This window comes from Grammomys surdaster, unplaced genomic scaffold, assembly GCF_004785775.1.
Source record: "Grammomys surdaster isolate TR1022 unplaced genomic scaffold, NIH_TR_1.0 125982, whole genome shotgun sequence".
NCBI classification, from domain to species: Eukaryota; Metazoa; Chordata; class Mammalia; order Rodentia; family Muridae; genus Grammomys; species Grammomys surdaster.
In genome coordinates this window covers 516457-524880 of record NW_021620798.1, presented here as the reverse complement: position 1 = coordinate 524880, position 8424 = coordinate 516457, and the positions used below count along the sequence as shown (strand labels likewise).

The 8424-nt window shown below is 43.0% G+C and overlaps 1 pseudogene; it reads right to left on the bottom strand.

Annotated features, from left to right (window-relative positions):
- Positions 1-2494: 2494 nt before the first annotated feature.
- Positions 2495-5360, bottom strand: LOC114609759 (annotated as a pseudogene).
- Positions 5361-8424: the final 3064 nt, after the last annotated feature.

The window sequence follows — 8424 nt, the reverse complement described above, 5'->3', positions numbered from 1 at the left end:
AGATGTAATGTAGCTCTAAAGTAGTGGCTGTTCCTTATTCATTTTATATGCAACATAGATACCAATGGACTTGGTGCCATCAATTTTAGAGGAGATTTTCTTACCTCTAATATAGAAGTGTCTCAAGGGTATTATTTATAGCAAATCCACACTAGAATAATCAGCTCTCTGTTGTCTAGGAACCAGCACAAATTGTGCCAAGGTCGCGAATGGAATCTCAAATGACCTATTTAGCTTTTGACAGATGCTAGAAGCTCCTCTGGTGTTTGCCATGTTGCAAATGCACTGTGCTCATAAAAAGATTGGATCTTGGTGTCTAGCCTATCTGAGGGTTTGTGCACAAATTTTATAGTAGGAAAGCAAGAGCCTGATGAGTGTTCAGAGCTCTAGATCATAGTAGAAGAAGAAAACTAAAAAGGCAATGAATTCAAATACCATGGCTTTGACTTGTGGCTTTACTAATATCAGCTGTCCCATCCACGTGACAGTCATACTTTAAGCCTCAGTTTCATTATCTGTTAATTGGCCATGATAAGACATAGTTCACAGTATTGGTAAGAGTGGAAGTAAAGTCATTAAATACACTGAAGCATAGCATGGTGTTTAAGACATAGTGAGTGACCAGATGGATATCTGGAGGTTGTACATGTGAAATGCCCTCACTGCCTCTTGGTAGTGAAGCTTGCAATGTTGGAGGAGATGGAAGACTTTCATGTTTCATTTTATTACATTATGCTGATTTTAAATTCATTAACGACATAGCTTACTTTGGTAATGTTTGTAAGCACTAAAAGGCACAAAAGATAAAAGAAGTGAATCGTTATGGTATGGTCCTAGTTTGTGTCCAAATAGGCAATAAAATCAGAAGTCACCTAGCCCGGTTCCAATGACTCTAAGGATTACAATGTTACCATCACACTATGAGGGCTCTTTCTATTTTGTTTACTCATTTTCCAGGGCAGAATTTAATCTTTGGGCTGTTTTGTTTTTCATGCATTTAAAATACTAGAATTTTTCTTTGTATGTTGAGCCCAAATCTGTTTGCTTATGACGCCCTTCTGTTGGGACTGCCTAAATTTGTTTTATGGAGTCACCTAGAGTAAGCTTACTAGATTCTACTGTATCTGATGCCTTATAACAAGTTATTTATTTATTTATTTATTTATTTATTATTTATTTATTTATTTTTTACGTCTGCCACTTCATTTATTGTTTTTATTTGCAAGAGGAGTTGAAACAAAAATTTAAGGGTGTTTTTTTTCTCCCCTAAACATGAATCATTCAAGTAAAACCAACTTAACTATTGAAATTAGCAAAGTAAAGGGAAGTATACACAACCCAAGAGCGAAGGCTGAGGGAGGAGGGTGCAGTTGGCATCCAACAGGTGCACGGATGCAGTGGTTCACCTGCTGGGGACCGCCGCCCCGGAAGGCAAGCACAAGGACCCTTTAATGAGGATGACCCAACATCTGAAAATGTTTCAACTCAAAACATAAGGTTAAAAAAGAGAAAAGGAAAAACTCAAAAACACACAACCCCACAGACCACCCAGCCATAACCACCGTCTTTAATCATAGGCATTCATTTTATAAAAAGATTAATAAAAAATATTGAAAAAATTATTTTCTCATCTTATATTTGTAAGGATAATAGAATTCAGAAGTTTCTTAGAAAACAGTCCAGAAACTGCCTTCCAGTTTCCATTCCTTTTGCTGAAGACCAGCAGGACTACAAAGTTTGGGATACTGGAGCTGCTGGTGGAGAATGGGAAGCCCAGCCCAGGAGAAATCAGACAAGAGCAGGGTGCATGGGGAGGCTGGAAGCAACTCCATGTGATACATGGCTGTGTAGAATGGGGAACACGAGGTGGTCAGAAAGGCCGTAAACTCCTCCTTAACAAACAAAACCAGTTTGTACAAAGATCCAAGCAGTTTGGTCCCAAACTGAGGTGAACACTTCAATTTTTATTCACATGTTTTGTTTTCTCGTGAGAATCAAAGTTGCCCAAATTAAAATCTTTATGCTAATATTACTACATATCCCTTAAAAAAAAGAAAAGAAGAAAAAAGAAAAGAAAAATATAAGGATTTTTAAATTAAAACTCAGGACAGGAAGAGACTGAAAACCAAATTCCCATTTAGTTCCAAATGAAATGAAGAAAACTTGGTTTCTAATTGGGGGTGGAGTGGGGGTGGGATGACAAAACAAAGTCCAAGCATCAGCATCCTTCTCCCTACCCCGCCCCACCCCACACACCATCAGCAGGAGCCCAGTGTGTATGGTCTGCTAGACTCATGAGCCTGATCTAGGCTCGATGGCAGCATCCTGTCCTGTCCAGTGAGACGGCACCAGGGACACACTCTGATGTCGTGGGATTCTGTGTGGCTAGTGGGTTGTGGGGTGGGGTTTTCAGGATCTTCATGAAGCTCCTTGTTTAGCTCCACCAGGCTCTCCCAGCGCCTTTCTCCCGGGGGCAAGGGCTCCATCAAGAGTGGCTCCTACTCAGCTGAGGGCTGTAGACTGTCCTTCTCTTCTCTGTTCTCTGTCCCACTCTCATCATCTTCAATCTCTCCCTCCTCCCCACTGAACTTGTCATGGGCCCACTTGGGGCTGGTACTGGATTTCCGGAACATGAACCGGCCCCGGCCCCAGCCCCGGCCCCAGCCCCGGCCCCGGGGAAAGGCTCCTGGGCCACGGCCTCGGCTCATCCATTTGTAGCTGCCCTCGCCTTCCCGGTCATGCAAGTAATACTTCCTGCTCTTAGGTGTATATTCTGGATCTCACTCTTCTTCTCGGCTTCTCTTTTGAAAATCATTGTTGCTGTTGTTGTTGTTGTTACCAGAATAGTTTCCTCTGCCCCAACCTCTCCCTCTTGCTCGAAAAAAGGTTCCCTAGCTCTGCCGCCTCTTTCATTTGGACCCACAAAGTCTTTGGTCCCCAATCTGGATTTGTCAAAACCTGTGGTGCTCTCCTCCCTCTCCTCTGCTTCCTCAGGGTACTCCTCTGCTTTGTAGGAGTGAGATGACTGGGAAGAGGAGGAGGAGGACCTAGACCAGTCTCTTGCTCTGCGGGGCTTCTTCTGCTTCTTTGATCCTTTGTGGGTTTTCTCTGTCTTTTCAGTTGATCTTTCTCTTGAGTGGCTAGAGTCTCTGGAATCCACTTACTCTCTCGATTTACCTCGCTTAAGATCTCTCTCCTTATGTTTTTTATGACGTTCAATATCAAGACGAAGATCAACAGGATCATCTTTGTATTTCCCTTCAGCCTTGTAGCCAGGTTCTCGTGGACTTTTCAATTCCTCATGAGTCAAACCATGCTTTCTGAATGTACTGGGGGAAATGTCTATCCTCCTGTGTATCTCTAGGCTTTTCTTATTTTTAGCTGCTTCTTGTTCATTTCTTCTTTTTAGGTATTTAGTAAAGCGTTCATGCAATGTCATTCCAGAGGATCCAAAGTGTTGCTCCTTATCGTGATGAACAATGGTCACTCTGTGCTGGGCAAACAGTTCTGAGGGGCTACGCTGAGACTGAGCTGACTGTATGTGCTGAAAATCGATCGGAATTCCTGTTCCTTTTTGTTGCTATGGACTAGATCCTGACAAAGCTTTCGTTCCTGAGCCAATAAGCCACTGGTTCGTGCAAGGTCCTCATCGAAGGAGTCCATCCGGACATTGACCTGGGCCTCCTGAGTAATGGAAAAGGAAGACTTCCCTGAGGAAACGTCGCCTTTGTTTCCCAGCTTGTTACAGCTCTCAGAGGTCTTCCTTGGGGGAGGTGATGAACTTTTCTCCTGGACTGCCTTGTATGCAATCACTCGGAAATTCTTTTCTGACACAAAGCCACTGTGCCCACTGTCACTCCTCTGGGACCCTCCACGCTCCTCCTTTCGGGATCTCTCTATGAAAGGCTCCTCCTCCAGCTCCTCTACTTTCCTCTGCTTTTCCTTCCCTGCATGCAGGCTGTCAAACTTGCCTGACTTCTCTTCCTCCTGGTTTTTGCTTGCACCGGCTATGACTTTAGACATAAATTTGGGCTCATCATCAAACTCGGGTTCCTTCCTTCCCTTACTTTTGTCCTTATCTTGCTCATCCATCTCCTCCTTGTGGAAGTCAGCCATCTTTTTCTCAAAGTCATCCCGGAGCTTATACCTTTTGGGTGACTGGCTGCCTCGGAAGGGCTTCTCAGTGTTCGACTTTGGAGCAAATGGATCAGATTTCATTTTGACATCAGCATCAGAGAAGCCCCCTTTCTCCTTCAGCTTCTCTTTATCAGCATTTGTTTGCTTCTGCTCCTTATCCTTTCCATTCTCCGGCTTCTGCTCTTCCAAATACCTTTTTGAGTATGCTGCTCCCTCCGAAGAAGCGCTCTCTTCTTTCTGAGATGAACCATATGCAGAGCCAGTGGCTGGTGGACTCTTACCCACAGGACTCTTTTTGGATGGACTCAAAGACCCAGAGCCATGGTCGAACTGACCTTGGTGTGCTCCAGACTGATATCCAGCACCACCTGAGCCCATCTGGGATGCATTAGAAAGTGGAGGACTAGGTTTTGGAACAGGGCTAGGGCGTGGTAACCTTCGCCTAACCACCACAGACTGGAGGGGACTTTTGAGAGCCGGGCTTCTCTCCCAGGGACTCAGATCAGAAACTGAGGCCCGTGATGCAGAACCAGTGCCATAGGTGGTGGCATCTGGCCATGGCTTTGAGCTCTCAGACCCTTTTATATCCTGAGAAGTGCCTCCAGAGAATGCCTGCTCCTTAGCCTCATCTCCCTGGTTATCACTAGCTGCCTGAGACGGCCCGCTATCCTTGGAAGAGGACTTTTTCTCTTTTGTAGACTTTCTCTTAGATGACTCAACTCTGCTGTGGTTGGAGGACGACCAGGAAAATGAGGAGCGCCTTGACCTGTCAGAGGATGACTTATCAGAGTTCCTAGAATGGCTCCTGGACCGTGGTGAAGGGGACCTTCTCTTTGGGGACTGGGATCGAGAATGGCCCTGACGAGGCTGTATGCTTGCTGGTAGTTCTACCAATTGGAACAGTAGTTTCCATAGCCACCTCGGTTATACTAGCCCCATGGATAAAAGCCTTGGTTTTGGCCACGGAAGTAATAGGGCCTCCTGTAGCCTCTGTTGTGACCTCGGAAATCTCGATTCTGATACACTCTGGGGTGATTCCTTTCTCTGTTATGAGCTGGAGAATATGATCTGGAACGAGACCTAGAACTCAGCCTGCGCTTCCTTGAATGAGAGACAGATCGGCTTCGGGACCGAGACTTTGAAAATGAATGAGACCGAAATCTGGATGCAGATTTTGAGCAAGAAGAGCAAGACCCAGACTTGGATTTGTTTGTTTTTGACATCTTGGAAGAGTTTACACCTTAGCAGAATTAATGATTCAACTTGAACTGCCTCTGAAAACCACCAGCAGCACCACTGGCTTCTCCAATTTACAGTCAAGGTATAATTCTTGACCGGCAGAAGCGACTACAGCTGCAGTCTCACAACCGCACAACCGGCCCGAACCTCCAAGTTTTTATATATTTAAAAACGAGATCTCATGTCATTTTGAAATTACATCTTTTTTGAGACTCCCCAAATGTTTCAGTATTCATAGTTTCTTCCTACTGTCACAGATTGTGTTCTATAGAAGTTGACGTTGAAAGGACCTTTGAGGTGCAAGATATTTATCATTTATCTGTACTTGTAAAGAGGATGAGGGTGAAAGTAAGGGTTGGAAAAGGAAGACATTGAACTGTGATTCAAGTTTCACAGAAATCTCAGCTAATTAACTCTAAAGAAAGTATTGCCTGTGAACGCTGCTCATTGGTAGGCTGAAATGGCCATCTATCATACCCAGTGTCTGTTTATAAGCAGATGTAGGGAAAGATGTCACATTGCGTGAGGCAAAAGTCTATAGCTGAGTCTTTCTGTTGACTGCTTCATCTAGGCACACATAATTCATAGTGAAGAAATCCATACATGAACCTTTTTTGTCTCCTGTTCACTGTGTCAGGTAGTTTCACACACATTCTGCACATAGTTCTTCCAGGAAGCAAGGGGGGTCACTGGCCCTCTGTTCCTTACATCTGTTCAGATGAGCTTGTTATGGCATTTCTCACCTGCTCCCTGACTCTGAGTCACCTCACCTCTAACCCCCAAGGCTAGGTAGGGTCAGGCTATGAGTAATCTAGGGCACAGGCAGCATGCAAGTGCTACAAGTTTCAGATTTAGGTATTAGGATAATTGGGTCCTTCCTTGAGAGGCCTGTGAGGAAAAGACCTGTCCTAAATCTCTCTTCATGGTTTGCAGATCATCATCCTTTCCATCTTTTTTGTCTGTTTGCATTTTTAAATGTGTGTATAATCTAAATGTAAGAAATGATGGGATTCATAATGACATTTTGATCAATGATATCATGTACTTGGACTACATCCACTCCCTAGCCACCATCTCCTGTCCCTCCCTCCAAACTTTCCATTATTGTCTACCTTTCTGAAAGAATTCTGTTTCTATCTTCATGCTATGGGGGGTGTGTTCGTGTTTATTAACCTATGTCTTACATTATCTCCCCTGTGTATGTGTCTGTGCCCAAATTTCTTCTCTTTTTGACAAGACTACATTTAGGACTGTAGGGAAGGATCAGGGTAAAGAGCACTTGTCACTCTTTTGGAGGCCTTGGGTTGAGTTCTCAACATTTACATTGCAGCTAACAACTATTTGTAATTCCACCTCCAGAGGACCTGTCACCTTCTTCTAGCCTCCCTGGGCCTAGCATGAAGATTCTAGCTCCTCATGTAGTCTCATTTGAAGCACTGGAGATGAGGATTTAAGCTTAATTCATGGCAGATACACACCTCATGAGGTTTTGAATTCTTCAATCCTTTGGCTTTTAGTTTATAGTCTTCCCACTGCAGTCACAAGCCAAATGGGAACTGAGAAGCAGTTCAATGTATGGCATTCTGAAGGAAGTTTCTCCACCCTCAACAAATGTTTCTAAGCTGGTGTTTTAACTGCAAGAACTCAGTGTGCCCATGGCTTTAACTGGCAAATAAGTAAATTATACCTTTGACAGTGTGGAGATGAGGATCAAGTGTGTCCACAAAGCTGGTTAATCCTGTGTAAGCTAGATCCAGGGACAGGACTCCACGCACCATCTAGTCCTTGTAAGCTTTTATTCTTTCAACAGACATGATAACAGTTCAGATTTCTGGATGATAATGTCAGTTAAACACCATAGTCCTGGAGTTTTCAAGTCTCTGCATTTTTCCTTTTCCAACTAACTGTACCATTATTTATGAATGGTTATAAGCATCTCTGGGAAAGGATTTATGGAAATACTCATGATGCACAGTTGATTTTTCCAGACCCTTTTTCTCAGGTTCATTTTCTCTTATTCAGTGGCTTTAGGTCATAAAACTAACTTGGGTTTATGAATAGATCTAGGAATTATACCATTTTTATTGAGGTAACTTACATTAATCTCACAGTAATTAGAAGTCACTTTTTTCCTTTGTTTAAAACCAAGTAGCACTCTTCTTCACTACCAGTGTTTTTTGCCTGTAAAGATTTTACTAACAATTTTATATTCTAGTAACCAAATTCCTAACACTCTTGGGGATCAGAACTTACTGACTACCATGCTGACCTTGCTAGTCATTAAACTCCACAGTTTTGCCTCTATAGATTCGGCATTTCTCAAACACTTTCACATCACTCAGCTAGATTTGGTGACTGATTCTCTTACATCAACCCTAGCATATACAGTAGACAGACCTCTGAAGAATCTAGTGGTGTTGCTACTTCTGTGTCAGAACACTTCCCATAGTATTGCTACATAGTGTGCCTCCAGGTCCATTCCTTGGATTATAATCACTTAATGAGTTTCCCCCCTATGTTATAAAATAGGTCTAACCTACCATGACTACTTTTCTGAGCCTTTAATATTTCTTCCACCATCTACCTTATATTTCCACTCATTCAGTATGGGCCATTATCTTTTCTATGTTATTTGGAGTTTATACCATCTTCTGGGTTCCTCACCATGGTGTAAATTTCTCCATTTTTGGATAACACTTGTAAATCAATAGATTCTGCCACATTCGATTTGCCTTGCCTTTATAAGTCACCAGTATAACTCAGTTCTATGTGTTACTCTCTGGACTCCTATGGGTAAATACTGGCGTGTTCCTGTGGCTTCCTTGCAGTATAATTCCTTTCGTTCCTTATCAGATTCAGCATGTTTTAAAAGTCAGGAATATGCTTGGCTGTAATCTGAGTGGCAGGCCTTTTTGTCAGAAGTATTTATGAATAGGGAACTAATTCTTTTTTCTTCTCAACTCTATCTTTACAAAAAAAACCTCACTGGAATCAGAAAGGCCTCTCTCTCTCTCTCTCTCTCTCTCTCTCTCTCTCTCTCTCTCTCTC